Here is a 21,903-nt window from a genome sequence, read left to right as displayed (position 1 = left end):
CACATGTTTAGAAGATTTATTTCCAGCTAATTATCGTTCCATTCTCTCTCTAGCTGTGGCTGTCCATCCCCTGTTCCGCTGTTTTTCTTCATGGAAGCCCTTAAATTTATTGATCTGGTGTCAGTACTTGATTCTGTTAACAATGTCTTCATTATTTAGTCCATTTTAAAGACTATTATTATAAATTTTTATTTTACAGCATTACCAGCGGTCGTACCCGTTCACTGGTTTATTGTCCGACTTGTTGGCTGAGCGGTCAGCGTACTGGCCTTCGGTTCAGAGGGTCCCGGGTTCGATTCCCGACCGGGTCGGGTATTTTAACCTTAACTGGTTAATTCAAATGGCATGGGGGCTGGGCGTATGTGCCTCTTCATCATCATTTCATCCTCATCACGACGCGCAGGTCGCCTACGGGAGTTAAATAGAAAGACCTGCACCTGGCGAGCCGAAACCGTCCTGGGATTTCCCGGCACTAAAAGCCATACGACATTTCATTACTGGTTTATTAGCTTCCTCGGGAGATCAGTGGTACTGTCTGACCCATGATCACGGGTTCGATTCCAACCATCAAAAGACAACACTAAATCTGAAAGATTGTCCGGCCCCGCGGTGTAGGGGGCAACGGGTCCGCCTGTCACCCGGCGGCCCTGGGTTCGATTCCCAGCCGCGTCAGGGGTTTTAATTGTAAATTATTAATATCCCTGGCCTGGGGACTGGGTGTTTGTGTTGTTAACGTTCCTTTCCTCACATTCAACACTCTACACTTCCGCAATGACACACGCAGGTTTCTCTCATATGGTGAAAGTAGTGGCAAAAGATCTACAGAGGTCGACGCCACGAACAAATATAATTTTTTTTAACCTGAAAGATTGCATTTCATTTATCAGATCTACCTGTACCTATAAAAAGAAAAATATATTACTCCTATAACAGCAGCCCTGCAGTGTTTCCCTACAAGCTTGTCGAAGTAAACGGGAGTGAAATACCTTGTTATCTCTATAATTAAGTCAGAAGTATGAGGTGAGGAAGTATTTACGATGAGTAACGCTTGGTTATTCATTAGCAGTGGCGATCTGACGGAGCGAAGCGTATCACACGTTATCCCCTCGATCCCGCACCTATTGAACATGCAGCAGCAAGCCGCGTGATGTGAGGTGAAGGGAGAGGGACGCAGCGGCTGGGCTGCAAGATCAGTGTCGGATGCCTTGCTCTCAGAAATACGTGCGCCCTTTTTTCTCATTGCTTTGAAGTTTTGTAAATGGAACAATGTGTCAGATGCTTACATTATAATGTGCTTTAGATTTCTATCGTTCTCATTTGAGGTTTGGGTTTCACCGATAGCCTTGGTAGCCCTTAGTATACGCCACTGATAATCCCCTACCATATGCACGATTACAAGTATGTCTATAATTCCGGAATCATACTTGGGCGGTGAACGATTAAAAAACAAAAGTCGACGGAGGCAGTATCATTTTGACTGACACAGAAGGCGGGTTCACACTGGGCGAGAGCACTACTTGTACAGAGCATGCGCTACGATTTGCTTATTCAACACAGGAACTCACTAGCGGTGACTAGAGGGCGGCTTCATCTATATACATAAAATTGTAGGCGGACCGCTGTCTGCAATTTCATTTGTTTTGCCATATTTTCTGATATTTATCCGTTTTAGATCAACTCAAGTGGTTTGTAGCTTTCGTGTCTGTGTGTTTGTCCGTCTGTTCCACCATCATGGCGAAACGGCTGGATAGATTTCGACCAAACTTCATGTTTAGAGTATACTCATCCAGGGGAATGTTTAGATATGCATATAATTTACGAATCACTAAATAGACTGGGGTTTATTGGAAAACCAGAACAGTTTTCTTCAATTTTCTCTTATACTATTGATTTTCTGTAAAATTCGTGGACTACATGTGAAACTTCCCTTCATTTTAAACAACTTTTGTTATGTACATAATTTCGCTTACTCTTCAAATGACAGAAAAAAGTACTACTGCATTTTCTGGGGCTTTCATGCTCTGCACCGAGTGACCGACAATGAACCTACCGATTACTATGGCAACGTCTCTGGCTGCTTGCCAGCAGGCAAGTAACGTTATGCCATATTCGTCGTCATTCCTGTAAACTCGTGCTTGTTCCTTGGATAGAAGGCGACAGAGACGTCAAGCTGCCATTCTGCGGGATATTTGTGGAATACCGTTGGAGGTTAGAATCGTCTTCCAATAGCGCTAAGGGGGGCTGTTAATATACGAAGAGTACTGCGGAGTGAAGCCCATTATTTCACACCGTAAGGTCTTTTCTTGCATGTGCTATAATGTTTACTGTATTTCTCTTCTACTTCTGTTTTCTACTCCATTTCCTTGCCTCTACCTTGCATCTTTAGGCTTACATAAGAACACCATCAGTCATCTTCTTATATGTTTACCTAAGATCCCTGCGCCTAAATTTCTCCTCTGTTACCTCGTGTGCGCGCGGCTAAACATTAGATACCAACCGTGCAAACTGGAAATCCATAGCGGGGACGAATTTAGATGCGGGGACGGAATTTGGCCCCTCCTACCTTACTACTGCGTGAAGGTGCTGTCTGTGGCTGCAGGTGTAATTGTGCGGGATAGGAATGGGAAGAGGCTTGAGAAAAGTACCACTTGGCTGAAGATAAAAATGGGAAACCATATTCAAGGATGGCCGACGGGGGATTCGAACCCAGCCTTCTCCCGAAGCGGCCGTAACTGGTCGTGGCGTAACGCACTGAGATAATCTGTTTGGTACCTTCTCCCAGACATGGAAACGCAGCTCTATATACAGTGAAGTAACTTGGTCTACGAGTGTTTTGCAAGACGAGCAAACATTTTAAATAAATTGTAACTTGATAAGCGAGTGAGGTTCCGCAATACGAGCGTCACGTGTGCCTACGTTTTCTCCTCCTTTGTTGAATGGATGAACGTGGTCTTTGGTTCTGTATTGAAGAAATACCTTTCAGAAAAGGATCAGCCGCTCAAAGTCTTGCTGGTTATGGACAATGCTCCTGCTCATCCTCCAGGCTTTGAGGCCTTAAAGACGACTTACTGGAGGAATTCAAGTTTGTTAAGGGTAACTTCCTTCCTCCCAACACTACTCCAACCTATGGATCAGCAGGTCATTTCGAACTTCAAGAAGCTATGTACCAAAGCACTATTTCAGCGATGCTTCGAAAAGGGAATAAACCTTACCCTCCGTGAGTTTGGAAGAAATCATTTCCCCAACGTGAACTGCCTGAAGATCATTGATAAAGCCGGGGATGGAGTTACCAAGAGAACTCCACTTCCGTTTGGGGAAAGATGTGGCCTGACTGTGTTTTTGGATATGACTTTGAGGGGATTGTTGGTGACAGTGAGCCGCCGATTGTTGACGAAGTTGTGTCCTTAGGGAAGACTACGGGGCTGAAGGTGAATGACGTGGACATTCAAGACCAGGTGGAAGAACATAGCCAGGAACTGACCACCAACGAACTGATGAACCTGCATCGCGAAAAACAGGAGGATGTTATGGAGGAGATCTCGTCTGGGGAAGGGGAGGAGGAAAAGTCAATAGAATCTCTCACTTCAACTGAGATTCAGGAGAAGTGCAAAATGTGGGAAACGGTGCAAAATTTTGTAGAGAAACACCACCCGAATAAGGCTGTAGCATTGCGAGCGATGAACCAGTTCAATCACAATGCAGTGTCACATTTTCGTGAAATCCTCAAAAAGAGGCAAAAGCAAGTCATTGGACAGGTTCCTCGTTAAAGTTGCACGAAAGAAAACAATTCCAGTGAGCCGACAGATAGCAGTGATTCCGTTCGTGAAATTTATGCTACACAGTAACTTTTCTCATGTTATCTTTCGTCTCCCTCACACCAACAATGATTCTATGGTAAGGTAAAGTGCACTTGAATTTGTTTTACGTTATATTTTGTTTTAGAAATGATATGCGAATAAATATTTTTGTGTTGTGGACGAATCATCCGCGTTTCAATTGTTTCTTATGGGAAAACTTGCTTTGATATACGAACGGTTTGGATTACAAGCATGTTGCCGGAACGAATTATGTTCGCAATCCAAGGTTCCACTGCATGGGCATATTGTAAGATAAGACGCAAACGCATCACCCTATTGCATGTTTGGAAAAACTAACAGTTTCCTCAAGAGTCTTACACAAAATAGAGTCAGTAGCTGCTTATAGGAGTGGTTCAAGTGACATAGCACTTAGTGCTGATCCTTCACAGTGGAAGTTCTTCAAAAGCAACTTACGAACATGCTGCTCTGTCATTTCTGTTTCCCGAAATTTTAAGGACTGATCCTGATGATTCCCAAGATAACTGTAAACATATAATATTTGTAAAAATATAACTAAACTTGTGTTATTCTAGTTATTCAATAACCGGGCGAATTGGCTGTGCAGTCAGGGGCTCGCGGCTGTGAGCTTGCATCCGGGAGATAGTGGGTTCGAATCCCACTGTCGGCAGCCCTGAAGATGGTTTTCCGTGGTTTCCCATTTTCACACCAGGCAAAAGCTGGGGCTGTACCTTAATGAAGGCCACGGCCGCTTCCTTCCAACTCCTAGGCCTTTCCTATCCCATCGTCGCCATAAGAATATCTGTGTCGGTGCGACGTAAAGAAACTAGCAAAAAAAAAAAGTTATTCAATATATATACTTACCTGACTGTTCATCCCCCCACCCCCACCCCCACGTGTTTAGGGCTTTGACCTTAAAATATCTCTTGCGTTGTTTATAACCCATCTATGTCTTCTCTGGAAAAGAAATATCTTGCCAGGCTGAGTGGCTCAGACGGTTGAGCCGCTGGTCTTCTGACCCCAACTTGGCAGGCTCGATCTTTGCTCAGACCGATGGTATTTGAAGGTGCTCAAATACGTCAGCCTCGTGTTGGTAGATTTACTGGCACGTAAAAGAACTCCTGCGGGACTAGTCTGTTCGTTTCTTAGTGTGTTGTCAAATACTGAATGATTTTTAATATTATAATCACACCGTACTTCTATTTAATTGTAATACATGTGTAATAGGCTTATTGTTCCTTTGGTGAAAGTTTTATTGTATGGTATCGAATTAAAAAGGCAAAAAAAACCTATTATTAGGCCTACCGCACTTAAATTGGTAAACTGTCAATCTTTACCTTCTTCCTCCGCTTTCCCACATCTGTGGGGTCGCGGGTGCGAACTGTGCCGCACATGTAGATTTGGTCGTGTTTTACAACCGGATGGCCTCCCTGACGCCAACCCTATATGGAGGAATGTAATTACTATTGCGTGTTTCTGTGATGGTTGGTAGTGTAGTGTGCTGTCTGAATATGAAGAGGAAAATATTGGGGCAAACACAAACACCCAGTCCCCGGGCCAGAAGAATTAATCAGACGCGATTAAAATCCCCGACCCGGCCGGGAATCTAGCCCGGGACTCTGAACCGAAGGCCTCAATGCTGACCATTCAGCCAATGAGTCGGACAAACTGTCAACCTTTACCCTTTGTCGAAATTCGCTCAGAGACCATAAAAAGACTTACCATCGTGCAGTAGCGACTTGTGGCTCAAATGACAGATGGGGATAATGTGGGTATTATTATTATTATTATTAATAATAATACTTTTAATGTAGTTTTGTTTCTTCTGTTGTTGTATACACACCCATATTAAACTTTATGATTACATTTTTATTGGCAGTATCAGTACAGTTAAGCTTGCTTGATTCTAATGCATAGTAATAATAAACTACTCTAAAAGTGAGGGCCTACCTCATTTATAAAGGAACTGCGCTCGTTGTTTCTTCTGCGGTGCAAACTATTCACTATTTTAAACGTTACATACTAATCACTGTTGTCCACTCCGCAACTGCTAAAAGCGAACTGTTACTTAAATTCCAAACGTGTCGGAAGCTTCACTCTGTTAATGATCACCAGAACATGTTACATGAGGTTAGAAGAATATGAGTTTGTAATAACATCGCCATAACACCCGCCACTACAGCTTCGTCTATGTTGTTCTTTTTTATTGCGGGCATGCCAAAGCTGGCCCCTAGTTTGACATTTTAAAATGCATTGAAACTTTCGCTCCCTCAAAGGTTCACTGACCTTCAAAACAGTTACCAATACTGACTGTGAGGATTGAGAGTGAATTAGCCCCAGTGTCAGGATAAATGTAGAAAACACGTAATACAACCATGCTTTCATTTTCTCATATTATTAATTACTTCAGAACAGAGGTAATCAGATATTAATTTAGTCTCATTAAATTAATTATCTGAAATATAAATAATATAACATTTCTAAAATCTTTGTGTCCGAAAATATGGTGGGGCTAAGCCCCTTTAGCCCTTAATGACGCACCGCCCCAGCTATTGTGTAGCTTTCCTTTCAGTTTTGATGTTTATACCCCCTCCCCCGCTTTATCCCATAAATCCACATATTTTCTGTTATTTGTGCATTTTGCCCCCCACCCCCACCCCCACCCCTACTTCTAATTCCTAATCGCCTTTACTGTCGTGCAGCTGGTACGATTCCAAGTAACATCTCTTCGACCACCGCAGTTTACGAATATCCTCGTATTTCGAGAATGTATAAAATGAAATATTTACTTGCCGGCCAATTTTTGTACGGTTGAGCCATTTTTATTACATACTAGCAGAAGTACCCGTTGTTCGTACGGGTTATCAGAAACTAGATTTAGTTACTCATACTATCGGTGTGAGTGAGCCCGCCTGGTGGCCATGATCGTTAAGGCGCTGAAGTCTAAAACGGTCTAACACCGAGGTTAGCCGGTTCGAGTCCCGTTGGTCGAAAAAAAATTTCACCATCAGAATGTTGGCCGGCAGGGTAGGGGAGGTGGTGGTATACAATTTCTAATCACTAGATTGCGTGCCAAAAGCCTGGATTAAATTCCAAACCTCTCCGCAGTGCTCATATGGAGTGAGGGCATATGACGCTGTTGATGGTGATTCGTCCGTCGGATGGGGACGTTAAGCCTTGAGCAGACCCCTTGGTGCTATTCGACAGGAGTAGGCTATGTGCCGGCACCGGGTTTCACCCTCTCCCTACTATCATATATCACGTCATTCATTTCATCTCTCATTAACTCCTCTGATGAGGTTGACGTCAGGAAGGGCATCCGGTCATAAAAAACCGCCACGACAAATTCATCTCACCTCATACCCGACCCCGTAGGGAAACGGGACAAGGGCTGGACTATCGGTGTGAGTGACTTCATTAGATATTTATATCACTGGTGTACTTACTTAAGTACCTTGAAATTAGTTGTCATGTTTGAAGTTATAGTGTAAGTATACTGCCGCTATAGTACCACAAATATGAATATTATTGAATGTACTTGTTCGATCCGACATTTCGTAACTGTTACAAATGTGTATCAATTTTGGGCGCAAATCTCGCTGCTGTAGAATCCTTGAGCTGACGTTGCCATGGTTACGGTTGATCGTTTCTTTATCGGATTCCTAGAGCAGGGGTAGTGTGGTGCCAATATCTCCATAACGGTTAGTTTTAGGGTCTTGAAACATGGTTTTCGAGCCCGTATGGCTTACCGAGTTTTGTTCTTTGAGTCAAGGGGCTTAAAATGAACTTTGTCTCCTTCCTGTACGACAAATTCGATATTTCGCCTATTATTTTTATTTGTCCCCCCGTCCCCCCCCCTCCCCTATAGGCCTAGTTGTTTTGAAAACTTAAAAGTAGCCATAGTTACTCCTTATACTATCAGCTACTCGCCAGTGAAAGTCCCGTCAAAATCGGTCCAACCGTTTCGGAGATTAGCCGGAACAAATAGACAGACAGACTTGTAAAATTTAGTACCGTATATACTTTAATTTAGTAAAATGCTGTTATTTTGACATTACAAACAGGCACTTCAATTTTATTTATTTGTATAGGTAAGTCCCAGCTGTGGTCATGGTATCCGGTTAAGTAGCAATATAGGTGTATACCGCCAGACCATCCTTGTGGAGTACGAAAAGCCCGAGGGTGAACCACAGTACACAGCCATGGGAACTCTTTGATCATCATTGCGAGCCCTGGACATAGCTCAGAAACGTGAGAAGAGTGGCACAGAAGAGGTCGTTCACCTTGTTGACATCGTTTGAAAATGGACGAGACTACTATACAACCTAACGGGATGGCGCTGCGTGAGGCGTATTCTCAGAACACTAAGCTCTGCGGGTAAATCAAGAGTACAGGATTGAGTGGGGTTACTAGTTCCCGATATTACCCCCGCCTCCACTTACTAACAAACTCACAAACTTAAGTATACATTACTTCGCCTCTTAATTAACAAATGAAGGTTAGAATTTCCTGAAGCCGACAGTGTGAGATGAAAGAACTATTTCTAGAGCATTAATCAGCACATGAAATAGACAGCTCAGATCTTGGGGAGGCGATGAGTATGGAGTCATTCATTAGCATGTAACAAGACTAAGAGAGAGAGTCAGTCACACCTCATGACAATTGCAAACACCATGGCATTAGAACAGAGATTCTAAACGACGGACAGCTGATGGCGAAACTTGTTTGCTACAAGACATACCACAATGTGCCAAAACAGAATCTATCATGAATTCCACTGTAAGTCATACAAGTGAAATGAATATCATAAACAAGAATAACATTTTAAAATTGCAATATACAACCTCTGTTTTCGTATTTCAGTCAAACTCCAAGAAGTGGTTGAAAGTCGGTATTAGTTATATTTACTCATTACACATGTTGTATCTTAGGTTGACTGTGCCTCTATACAGGCACAGTAGCGGCGCTTGGGGGGGCTAGAAGGGCCGAAGGGAGGGCGGGGGAGGGGGCTATTGCCCCCACACATATTTTTTATTCGGTTTTAACCCACTTAAACTAAACATTTTATAAATTAAAAAAGCAATTTGTGTAAGCCCTGTTGTCTTATTAGCTCTTTCATTTATCTTCTAAAACAACAAAGAGTGGAGACTTTGCATGTGCTGTGGGAAAGGGTAACAGGGGTATTATTTTGTTTTGCCAAGGTCACGGACACTGAGGTATGATTCACCCGCTTGCCGCACGCATTCGTCAGTCTGGCGGTCTCGTTAGTGTTTGTTAATTTCCTAGTGTGTAGACAAATAATAAGTGATTTGTAATTGTATAATCACGCCGTACTTCTATTTAATTGTAATACTTGTGTAATATTGTTCCTTGGCGAAAGTTTCATTGTATAGTATTGCATAAAAATCTTTGAAAAACTATTATTACCGCACTTAAATTGGTAAACTGTTACCTCTCTGTCGAAAATCGCTAAGAGAGCACTACAAAACTCACCATTTTGCAGCTTTTTTCAGTTTTGATTTTGATACCCCAGAAATCCCCCCTCCCCCTGCGGCTAAAGTCCTTAAACCCGAGTACCATTTGTTGCCTGTACCAATTTTTGCCCCCACTTCTTATTCCTATTCGCCGCTACTGTATACAAAATGTAACAATAATGTAGGCTAAATTTTCAAGACGTATTGCTCACACGTAAAAGAAGAAAATATGGACATGGGACTGGAAACGCTTTATCTGCATGTTACTGAGCTCGATAGCTGCAGTCGCTTAAGTGCGACCAGTATCCAGTATTTGGGAGATAGTGGGTTCGAACCCCACTGTCGGCAGCCCTGAAGATGGTTTTCCGTGGTTTCCTATTTTCACACCAGGCAAATGCTTGGGCTGTACCTTAATTAAGGCCACGGCCGCTTCCTTCCCAGTCCTATCCCTTTCCTGTCCCATCGTCGCCAGAAGACCTGTCTGTGTCGGTGCGACGTAAAGCCAATAGCAAAAATAATTGCATGTTAGAACTCATTTTCTACAACTCTGTAATAGAACATTAATCACGGGAAACACACGGGAACAGAACATACCAGCATAACTCATGAAACTCTTTCTTCCATGAAATGTCAAAAATGCCCTCCGTTAACATTGGTACACCGGGCGAATTGGCCGTGCGGTTAGGGGCGCGCAGCTGTGAGCTTGCATCCGGGAGATAGTGGGTTCAAGCCCCACTGTCAGCAGCCCTGAAGATGGTTTTCCATGGTTTCCTATTTTCACACATCCATCAACCCGCTGCCACACTGAATCCCGGATGCAGAGGAGCCGAATTTTTCACGCCGGAGTTCATTTACGTCCCTGTCAATCAACCGGCACGAGGCTGCCTTATTTGAGCACCTTCAGTTACCACCGGACTGAGCCGGGATCGAACCAGACAACATGGACTCAGGAGGTCAGCTTTGTTCCACCTGAGCCAATTTTCCAGGAAATGTAAATAAGCTCACGGACAAAAAAAATTAGTCATCCTCGAGAAGTCATTACAAGCATCATTCAATACTGTGTAACTCCGTCACTGTACCTGATAACCGCCTGGATTCGGTTAGAAAGTGAGTCCACAAGGTTGTGCAGGTTAAGCCACTCTCTGAGGATTTGATTGCGCAATTGCCCCAAATTGCGGGGATGCTGATGTCGGCGTTTAACTCGCTGTTCCAACATGTCCCACAGATTTTCAATGGGGTTCAAATCAGGTGATTTTGCAGTCCAATCGAAAAGTAATAGGGTGCGTGAGTGCTGGGAAAACCAGTCACATATGCGCCCCGCCCGATGAATTTTCCTGTTGTCATCTTGAAAAATCGGGGTCTCAATAGCATACTCAACATGCAGATGTTCACTGAAAGGCCACACCTGATCATCTAGAATGTTTAAAGAAACATGCTGGTTCATGTTAATTGTCACATCAGTGAGCGGTCCCAGTCCATGGTACGAAAAATATCCCCAAAACATTACAGACCCACATCCGGCTTGAACTTGGCCTTGCACACTTCCAGAATTAAATGCCTCATTTGGCCTTCGGTGCACTCGTCGACGTGCGTCATTGGAATACAGGCAAAAACGTGATTCATCAGACCAATCACGTTTCGCCAGTCAGCTATTGTCCACGTTCGATGACTTCCAGCCCATTGAAGATGCGCAGTTTTATGTGCCTGTATGAGCAATGGCCTCTTGGGAGGTGACAACCTCCAAATGTTCAATGGATGCAGTTCCCGTCTAAATGTTCTCTTGCTTACAGGTTGGGATGGACCTCCATTGACTGACTGCAGCAATTCCTGTCGGGTTTGTAAGCAGTTTTGATTCACAGGCTGTGAAAAGCATCTCCGATCCCTTCAGATCAGGATCTTTTCTGACCACAATTCTGACGTCCTGTTTCATTGCCACGTGTAGTACACCACTGCTTGTAGGTACGTTAAACAGTCCGTTGCGAAACACCAACAGATCCAGAATTTTCACACACCGTATGGCCATTGGCACGGCCAAACACGATTGCCCAATTTTGCCACTCTATCACATCCTTACATCTAGCCATGTTGACGTGGATCTGATCAAAGAGAAATACACAACCCGGGAATCTGTATAAAGAGAGCTGCACAGGCCATGGATCTGTACAAAAGGAGCAGCACAGACTGTGCAACTGTATAAAGAGAGCTGCACAGGCCGTGGATCTGCACAAAGAGGTGTGCACAAGCCGGGGATCTGCATAAAGAGAGCATCTATATAAAGAGGGCTGTACAAGACGTAAATCTGCACAAAGAGAACCGCACAAGCCGCCGATCTGTATAAAGAGAGCTGCACAAGTCGTGAATCTGTATAAAGAGAGCTGCACAGGACGTAGACCAGCATAAAGGGAACTGGACAAGTCATGGATATCTATAAAGAGAGCTGCACAAGCCGTGGATCTGTATAAAAAGAGCTGCACAAGCCATGGATGCATAAAGAGAGCTGCACAGGCCATGGATTTGTATAAAAAGAGCTGCACAAGTCGTGGATTTGTATAAAGAGAGCTGCACCGGCCGTGGATCTGTAGAAAGAGAGACACAGGCCGTGGATCTGTATAAAGAGAGCTGCACAGGTCGTGGATCTGTAGAAAGAGAGACACAGGCCGTGGATCTGTATAAAGAGAGCTGCACAGGTCATGGATCTTCTACCACCCACTACCCTGCTACCATAACACATCAACACAATACACGACATATACGCCCAGACACTTACCTCACTTACCTCTCTTCATAAATTGCCGTGGATGGACTGGAACGAACTAAAACAGTTCGTAGCTGGACCCGTACGAAGAAAAAAAGGGAGCGAAAGGACAGAAAGGCAAGAACCCGTAACCCCATGAATAAAAGAATGGGTCAAAATAAAATGGGGTGTATTACAAACACACACAATATTAAAATGAAAGCAAAAATGAGAAGCTGCATTAAAAGTTACTTACATAACTGCAGAAAAATAGAACATCAAGTAGTATCCCGTTCAATGACATAGTAAGTTTTGTGTTACACGGCGACAGTACACACGATCGCACTACTCACTTCCGTATGACCACATAAAAATACAAATTCGTTTCCGAAAAAATAATGTGACTTGGAACATGTTATCGAAGGAATCAGAAAATGGAACCACGAAAGGGATAATGCAGTCGTACTAAGGCCAAGCGCGCACATATCAACAGTTAGCATTCGTGCTCCAAACGAGCGTCCACTCGATGCTAGCGCGTCACAACAATGCCAAAGCAGAGCCTCCCAAAAGAGCAGAAGCAAAAGAACAAGAAGATGTTGCCACAGTTACAAAAACAAAAACTAATCGCCGACAATGGAGCAGATAACGGCCTAGAAATATAAAATAGCACACCACACATGGCCCGAACCGGCCAACTGAAAGGAAAAATAAAAGAAAAAGAAAAAAATTAAAATTACGAAAGTACTATAGACCGGACAACAGTTGAAGAAAATATCCACCAGAGTGTGTTCACGAGTGTGTGACAAATGTGCTACACTGGGCATTAAGAATAAAAGAGATGTATTCTAGCTTCTGATAGCATCTGAAAATCGTGTGATAAATTTGTCACGCCGGGCATTATAGGGTTAAAAATCGATCCCGACCAAGCCAGTGTGTCAAGGCACACGACGTATACTTACACCCAGGATAGCGACGGATATCATGGACTCACGAGCATGGTTCGAACACCACAGATACAATGCTGGACCGCCGCAAAAATAGGCAAGGCTGATCCAAATATAATCGTAGCAATCATAACATTCGTCGACCCGCTACCCGGGATATCCAAATTGCCCCACGTGGACAAACTTGGATTAAACCCCGTAGCATCAAATCACACAATATACAAATGCTCAGTCATGATTCCAAACGATGAGGAAAGAGAAGTGCATGGTCTCAAAACCCACAAACACACAGGCCCAAACAAACAGATAGCCAAATACCACTCTCCGTTCTCGCGCGTGTGCACACAAATAAAGAAAGAAAAATTTACAACTCACACAAAATTAATTAACTAAGAGCCTGCAAGGACAGGTGATAAAAGACTACCGAAATACAATCACATAGAAACGTTCTTGTAACTATAGCACGTAAAATGAAATAAAATGAATGAATACCTCGGAGCAGCAATCAGGAATCTCGAAATATTTACGTCAATCAAAGTAATGACTCCCAGCAGACAGCCGAGCCTTGAAACGAGTAAATCCACGATAATAGCAATTCGTAGATCAAGAAGCACATTTTAAATCCCAGTTTCTTCATCATTTTCGACCCCTCCATTGTTGGTATCACGAGCAGACCAACTTAACACACGAAGAGCGAGAGACACAGATGGCAAGAGCGCCATCTTCAATGAGAAACTATAAGTTTCACGTCACATTCGGGTAATGTTATAGCTAATGGCGACAACGACAGTCAAGGAGAAGTAAGAATAAAGGAAGTGCATCACCAAGGCAGGCTTGTTTCGGCACAATCTGTAGAAAAAGAGCTGTACAAACCATGGATCTGTATAAAGAGAGCTGCACAAGCCGTGGATCTGTAGAAAGAGAGCTGCAGAGGCCGTGGATCTCTATAAAGACAGCTGCAGAGGCCATGGATATGTATAAAGAGAGCTGCACAAGTCGTGGATCTGTATAAAGAGAGCTGCACAGGCCGTGGATCTGTATAAAGAGAGCTGCAGAGGCCGTAGATCTGTATAAAGAGAGCTGCAGAGGCCGTAGATCTGTATAAAGAGAGCTGCAGAGGCCATGGATATGTATAAAGAGAGCTGCACAAGTCGTGGATCTGTATAAAGAGAGCTGCACAGGTCGTGGATCTGTATAAAGAGAGCTGCAGAGGCCGTAGATCTGTATAAAGAGAGCTGCAGAGGCCATGGATATGTATAAAGCGAGCTGCACAAGTCGTGGATCTGTATAAAGAGAGCTGCACAAGTCGGGATCTGTAGAAAGAGATCTGCACAGGCCGTGGATCTGTATAAAGAGAGCTGCACAAGCCGTGGATCTGTATAAAGAGAGCTGCATAGGCCGTGGATCTGTATAAAGAGAGCTGCAGAGGCCATGGATATGTATAAAGAGAGCTGCACAGGTCGCGGATTTGTATAAAGAGAGCTGCACAAGTCGTGAATCTGTAGAAAGAGATCTGCACAAGTCGTGGATCTGTAGAAAGAGATCTGCACAAGCCGTGGATCTGTAGAAAGAGATCTGCACAAGTCGTGGATCTGTAGAAAGAGATCTGCACAGGCCGTGGATCTGTATAAAGAGAGCTGCACAAGCCGTGGATCTGTATAAAGAGAGCTGCATAGGCCGTGGATCTGTATAAAGAGAGCTGCAGAGGCCATGGATATGTATAAAGAGAGCTGCACAGGTCGCGGATTTGTATAAAGAGAGCTGCACAAGTCGTGAATCTGTAGAAAGAGATCTGCACAAGTCGTGGATCTGTAGAAAGACAGGCACAGGCCGTGGATCTGTAGAAAGACAGACACACGCCGTGGATCTGTATAAAGAGAGCTGCACAGGCTGTGGATCTGTAGAAAGAGAGATGCATAGGCCGTGGATCTGTAGAAAGAGAGCTGCACAAGCCGTGAATCTGTATATAGAGAGCTGCACAAACCGTGGATCTGTAGAAAGAGAGCCACAGGCCGTGGATCTTTATAAAGAGAGCTGCAGATGCCATGGATCTGTATAAAGAGAGCTGCACAAGTCGTGGATCTGTAGAAAGATCTGCACAGGCCGTGGATCTGTATAAAGAGGGCTGCACAGGCCGTGGATCTGTAGAAAGAGAGCTGCACAGGCCATGGATCTGTAGAAAGAGAGCTGCACAGGTCGTGGATCTGTAGAAAGAGAGCCACAAGCCGTGGATCTGTAGAAAGAGAGCTGCACAGGTCGTGGATCTGTAGAAAGAGAGCCACAGGCCGTGGATCTGTAGAAAGAGAGCTGCACAGGTCGTGGATCTGTATATAGAGAGCTGCACAGGCTGTGGATCTGTAGAAAGAGAGCTGCGCAGGCTGTGGATCTGTAGAAAGAGAGCTGCACAGGCTGTGGATCTGTAGAAAGCGGGCTGCACAGGTCGTGGATCTGTAGAAAGAGAGCTGCACAGGCTGTGGATCTGTAGAAAGAGAGCTGCAGAGGCTGTGGATCTGCAGAAAGAGAGCTGCGCAGGCTGTGGATCTGTAGAAAGAGAGCTGCACAGGCTGTGGATCTGTAGAAAGCGGGCTGCACAGGTCGTGGATCTGTAGAAAGAGAGCTGCACAGGCTGTGGATCTGTAGAAAGAGAGCTGCAGAGGCTGTGGATCTGTAGAAAGAGAGCTGCGCAGGCTGTGGATCTGTAGAAAGAGAGCTGCACAGGTCGTGGATCTGTATATAGAGAGCTGCACAGGCTGTGGATCTGTAGAAAGAGAGCTGCAGAGGCTGTGGATCTGTAGAAAGAGAGCTGCACAGGTCGTGGATCTGTATATAGAGAGCTGCACAGGCTGTGGATCTGTATATAGAGAGCTGCACAGGCTGTGGATCTGTAGAAAGAGAGCTGCGCAGGCTGTGGATCTGTAGAAAGAGAGCTGCACAGGCTGTGGATCTGTATATAGAGAGCTGCACAGGCTGTGGATCTGTAGAAAGCGGGCTGCACAGGTCGTGGATCTGTAGAAAGAGAGCTGCACAGGCTGTGGATCTGTAGAAAGAGAGCTGCACAGGCTGTGGATCTGTAGAAAGAGAGCTGCACAGGTCGTGGATCTGTATATAGAGAGCTGCACAGGCTGTGGATCTGTATATAGAGAGCTGCACAGGCTGTGGATCTGTATATAGAGAGCTGCACAGGCTGTGGATCTGTAGAAAGCGGGCTGCACAGGTCGAGGATCTGTATATAGAGAGCTGCACAGGTCGTGGATCTGTAGAAAGAGAGATGCACAGGCCGTGGATCTGTAGAAAGAGAGCTGCACAGGCTGTGGATCTGTAGAAAGAGAGCTGCGCAGGCTGTGGATCTGTAGAAAGAGAGCTGCACAGGCTGTGGATCTGTATATAGAGAGCTGCACAGGCTGTGGATCTGTAGAAAGAGAGCTGCACAGGCTGTGGATCTGTAGAAAGAGAGCTGCACAGGTCGTGGATCTGTATATAGAGAGCTGCACAGGTCGTGGATCTGTAGAAAGAGAGATGCACAGGCTATGGATCTGTATATAGAGAGCTGCACAGGCTGTGGATCTGTAGAAAGAGAGCTGCACAGGCTGTGGATCTGTAGAAAGAGAGCTGCACAGGCTGTGGATCTGTAGAAAGAGAGCTGCACAGGCCGTGGATCTGTAGAAAGAGAGCTGCACAGGCCGTGGATCCGTAGAAAGAGAGCTGACACAGGGAAGATTTCCGGCGACACAAGGATAGGGGAGCAAGTTGGGAAGGCAGTGGTCATGGTCTCAATTAAGATAGAGTCGCACCTATTTCCTGGCGTGTAAGTGGGAAACTATGGACAATCATCTTCTGGACCCACAATCTTCCGAAAGCAAGGCCTCGCGAACCTAATTCCGTCGATGATAGAAGTAGACAAAGAGTAGATCAAAGGAGGAGATGTATGTGAGGAACTTTGGCACAAGTAAGCGGAAGCAATGCCAGACTCAGCTATAAAACACATTTTGCCAACCCACGCTCCCGAAATGAGAGCTCCTGGAGGTAACCCCTTACGGCATGTAAAGGATACCGTGGGTGGATTCTACTACTCCCACCCCGCAGACATACAGTAAATAGACTCGTAGCATTGGTGCTCGTGAGGCCGGAAACTTGCGGCCGCCGCCATCTTACGTAACTATAGAGCCACTGTAAACATGTATGTTGCCGGGCTGAGTGGCTCAGACGGTTAAGGCGCTGGCCTTCTGACCCCAACAGGTTCGATCCTGGCTCAGTCCGGTGGTATTTGAAGGTGCTCAAATACGTCAGCCTCGTGTTGGTAGATTTACTGGCACGTAAAAGAACTCCTGCGGGACTAAATTCCGGCACCTCGGCGTCTCCGAAAACCGTAAAAGAGTAGTTAGTGGGACGTAAAACAAATAACATTATTATAACATGTATGTTACGTGCATTTTTGACGTATGTTTTTTATGCCCACTTCACATTAATTTTTCGGCAAACTACTGTGTGGCAGAAATAGTGAATACCTGCGTAGTGTTTGGGTGTGGTCTTTCCTATTTACGGAGAAGGAGGAAGGAAGGAACAAGAATTTCAACACACCGGTAAGTAGCTTACATGTGCTCAAGTACACTTGTTGTCTAGTTATTAATGCAATTAAATTTACTATTAAGGATGCCTAATTATGTAGGAGACAGAGATCACTTCCTTGCGATGTATATTTGATGGCGTTAGCCGCCTTCTCATGGAGTGTGGCATAATAATAATAATAATAATAATAATAATAATAATAATAATAATAATAATAATAATAATAATAATAATAATAATAATAATAATAATAATACAACACTTGGTTGTAAGTTTTTTGTTTCGGTTATATTAGTAATTGGATAATAGTGGTCTCGAGCTCTTCTATTCTTTAAAGATAAGTTTTAAGGATGTCAAAATTACTGTTAAAATTGGAGTGGAAGGATCAGTAATCTTGCATAAATCGAAATAGGTGTTAGGTTTATTAGCACAGGATATTATTGGATATATCTCCGGAATTGTGATAAAGATATTAGTCAATTCTCTACAATGTGATACTTTTAAGGAAGCAGTTGTACAAAAAGAAAATCCTCATCCATTCATTTTTTTAAAGAACTGGGGTTCATGTGTGCAAACTTACTAAGATGTGTTTCAGAGAGAACACAATTAATGGTTTTTGCTCACTCATGAAAGGGATCATACCTAATGAAGTCACAGCTCAGTTGTGTGAGAGTATTTTTTTCTTTTCAAGGTTAAGATCACAAGCTTTGAATCGAAAACCAAGGAACACGCATGTTTATCGCCTTATTAGTGTAATTTCATGACTGTACTTGAAAATGCGTGTGAATCATACTTTACTAGTTGCTTTACGTCGCACCGACACATGTAGGTCTTATGGCGACGATGGGACAGGAAAGGGCTAGGAGTGGGAAGGAAGCGGCCGTGGCCTTTATTAAGGTACAGCCCCAGCATTTTCCTGGTGTGAAAATGGGAAACCAGTGAAAACCATTTTCAGGGCTGCCGACACTGGCGTTCGAACCTACTATCTCCCGAATACTGGATACTGGCCGCACTTAAGCGACTGCAGCTATCGAGCTCGGTGTGAATCATACTATAAGAGAATTGAACGGAAACAGATTTGACCATAGATCTGTCTATTATAGGCTGGCTATTCTTAAGCATGTGTAAATTGATATACCACCAGTGTTTCTTTTTTCTAAAAGTAAAATAAAGGACATAACAGGTCTAATTAATTAGTATTATTGTTATTATTTCGATGTGCTTTTTATTATTTTAATCCTCTCCTGTCCATTATTACCGTTTCAGCTAATATTTTACATTAATGCATCGAGATAATGCAGTGACGTAAGATGGCGGCGGCACGCTTCCGGCTTCAGAATCCTGCTGCTTATTGCCAGTCTAAATCTATATGTCTATGCCACACCCACAGGGAAACATCACAATTAGTGCCAAAGTTATGACTATAGTCGCGGCCACCAAATTAGGTGGGTCAGAGGAATTACGCTCTTGCCAAGGTTATGTAGCTACTGGCGAAGAAATGTCTGAACATATCATTTCGGAGCGCGAGACTGTTTGTTCTGATGTTGCCTCCTGCAATGTTGCAAAACAAATTATACTACAAGCATCAGGATAGACTGCTGATTTCAGCGGTATAACTATTTTCCACATAAACCAATTAAAATAGTTATTAAGATTAAAAACTAACAAGTAAATTTAAACCCGCAAAATCATTCATTCATTCTTTCTTTCTTTCTTTCTTTCTTTCTTAATCTGTTTACCCTCCAGGGTTGGTTTTTCCCTCGGACTCAGCGAAGGATCCAACCTCTTCCACCTCAAGGGCAATGTCCTGGAGCTTCAGACTCTGGCTCGAGGGGTACAACTGAGGAGGATGACCAATACCTCGCCCAGGCGACCTCACCTGCTATGCTGAACAGGGACCTTGCGGGGGGATGGGAATATTGGAAGGGATAGACAAGGAAGAGGGAAGGAAGCGGTCCTGGCCTTAAGTTAGGTACCATCCCGGCATTTGCCTGGAGAAGTGGGAAACCACGGAAAACAACTTCCAGGATGGCTGAGGTGGGAATCCAAACCCACCTCTACTCAGTTGATGTCCCGAGCTGAGAGGACCCCATTCCAGAACTCGTACCACTTTTTCAAATTTCGTGGCAGAGCCGGGAATCGAACCCGGGCCTCCGGGGGTGGCAGCTACTCACACTAACCACTACACCACAGAGGCGGACATCCGCAAAATCATGTATTGAATTTTCAGTAAGCGGCCGCGTTTTCGTTTCCTGAGCCAATAAAATGATGTCTGCGGCAAAAAAATTAAAAAAATTGTCTAATTTAATTTTTTTTAATCTGAAATATGTTTCCATGCATGTTTTAGTTTTCCTGATAACATGGCCCGGAAAGTGGACATATAAATGTCGCTAGCTAAGGTCGTTCGCGTCGCGCGCGCTAGCTCTGGACACAGGACACGGTAAGTACGTTCGGATTACGCATTAATCTGTATGTTTTATTAAAATACTTATATTTGTTTACGGTTTACAATATAACTTTAAATACTTGAATACTATATGTCGGACTGCGTAATATAGAAAGGAGAACTACTTAAAGAATGCGTGAACCTGGAGCGGACTGGCTTCGACTAGACAGCACTGCCTGGTCAGCGTTGCCAATCTTCTCAGTATCGTCCGTCGCTTCTCATATCTGACAACAGCGCAGTTTCACTCACCCGCCTGATTCAGTGGCAGGTTTATTTCAATCCTCAATGGCCTTGATAAGTTTTACAGAGATGACTTTGGCTTGTTGAAAGCAGTAACAAACACCAAAGAAACAAGATCTTATAAGAGGTTCCACTCTGCTGATGTTTACACAGTACCTGCTTGAACACCAAGGTCTGTTTCCTACAGCATGCTTGGCTCTTTCTCTCGCCTCAGGCAGACAGACTTGCACACAAACACACAGTACTATCGTGCAAACAACATGAAGCTTGGTGGTCGTTCCTTGGATAATCTGCCTGTTTTATCAATCTAATTTAACTAGTGCCCTGTCGCAATACCTGCGAACAAAGACTAAAAGTGAAATTGATGAAAAAAGAAGCGTGAGAAAAGTAACGGAAAATATACTGATCTCCGGGAGACCATTTTAACAATCATAAATCACGTTAATAAAGTAGGCTATAGTTCACTGTAAATGTTTGCACTTCACTGTCCTATCCATTGACTGATGTTAATATTTAATTGTAAAGTATGTTTTCAGTACAAAATAAGTATATATACGGGGTGAACAAAAAATGCCGCACGTGGAGATCGGCATGCGGTTCCTCGTCTAAATTCACGAAAAAAGTTTATCTTGCAAAACCTAGTCCCACCAATACGTTTAATAGAAATGCGAGTAAAGTAAGGAGGCTCTGGCAACGCTGTAACGGCGTGCAGCGTGACCCAGCACAGGTCGCATGAACTCGGCGCGCTGCCGGCACTCCCTCATTAGCTCAGAGATTTTTTTTTTTTTTTTTTTACGGGGGGCTCCCGTAGCCCGCTCCCCCGCCGTGACCATCGACTCAATCTACATGGCCTCCGACATGCTATTAATTTCTAAGTAGAAAAGAGATAGCTGGGTAGAGTGGGAAGTGATACAAGGAGTATCTGCCTGTTTCCATGTCAGACACGTTACCAGGCGAGATTGTGTTAGGTATATGGTGTTGAAGTATGGTATTGAAGGGTCAGGGAAAAACCACATAGGCAGAAAGAAGAAAGAGCCTACATGTAAAACCTGACATCTTTTGATAGCACATGCAAGGATGTGGGCTGGATAAAGACCAGAGGTTGTGTTAGTTAGGAATATGTGTCATGCAATCATAACCATTTACCTAGCTTTTGTCAATTATTATGGGGGATCAGTCCTACTTGTCACTGCCTGGTGCGGCTCGGGTCCGCTGGCGTCTGGGCTTTGGGCCACAGGTTAGTCCCTTGGTCCAGCAGCCAGCAGTCCCTGGTGCCAAGTCTCCTTTTAAGAAGAAAGGGAGTAGTGCCATTTTAGCTCAGTGAGACAAGGTAATGCCATATATGCCGGTTGTGCGGACGCGCCGAAGTTAGAGTCGCGTTCGCGCCAATTTTTTTTTTGAATTAATGTATCAAATTGTATCCAATGTATACCTCCACTATGCAATTACACTATGTTCTGTCTCACAGTTACAGTTACCTTTATTTAAACATTCAAACATAACATGAACTTCTTACAGACATTTTTTGCTATTTGCTTTACGTCGCACCGACACAGATAGGTCTTATGGCGACGATGGGACAGGAAAGACCTAGGAACGTGAAGGAAGCGGCCGTGGCCTTTATTAAGGTACAGCCCCAGCATTTGCCTTGTATGACAATGGCAAACCACGGAAAACCATCTTC

The sequence above is a fragment of the Anabrus simplex genome, chromosome 1 (assembly GCF_040414725.1).
Source record: "Anabrus simplex isolate iqAnaSimp1 chromosome 1, ASM4041472v1, whole genome shotgun sequence".
Classification (NCBI taxonomy): domain Eukaryota; kingdom Metazoa; phylum Arthropoda; class Insecta; order Orthoptera; family Tettigoniidae; genus Anabrus; species Anabrus simplex.
This window is presented reverse-complemented; position numbering follows the sequence as displayed.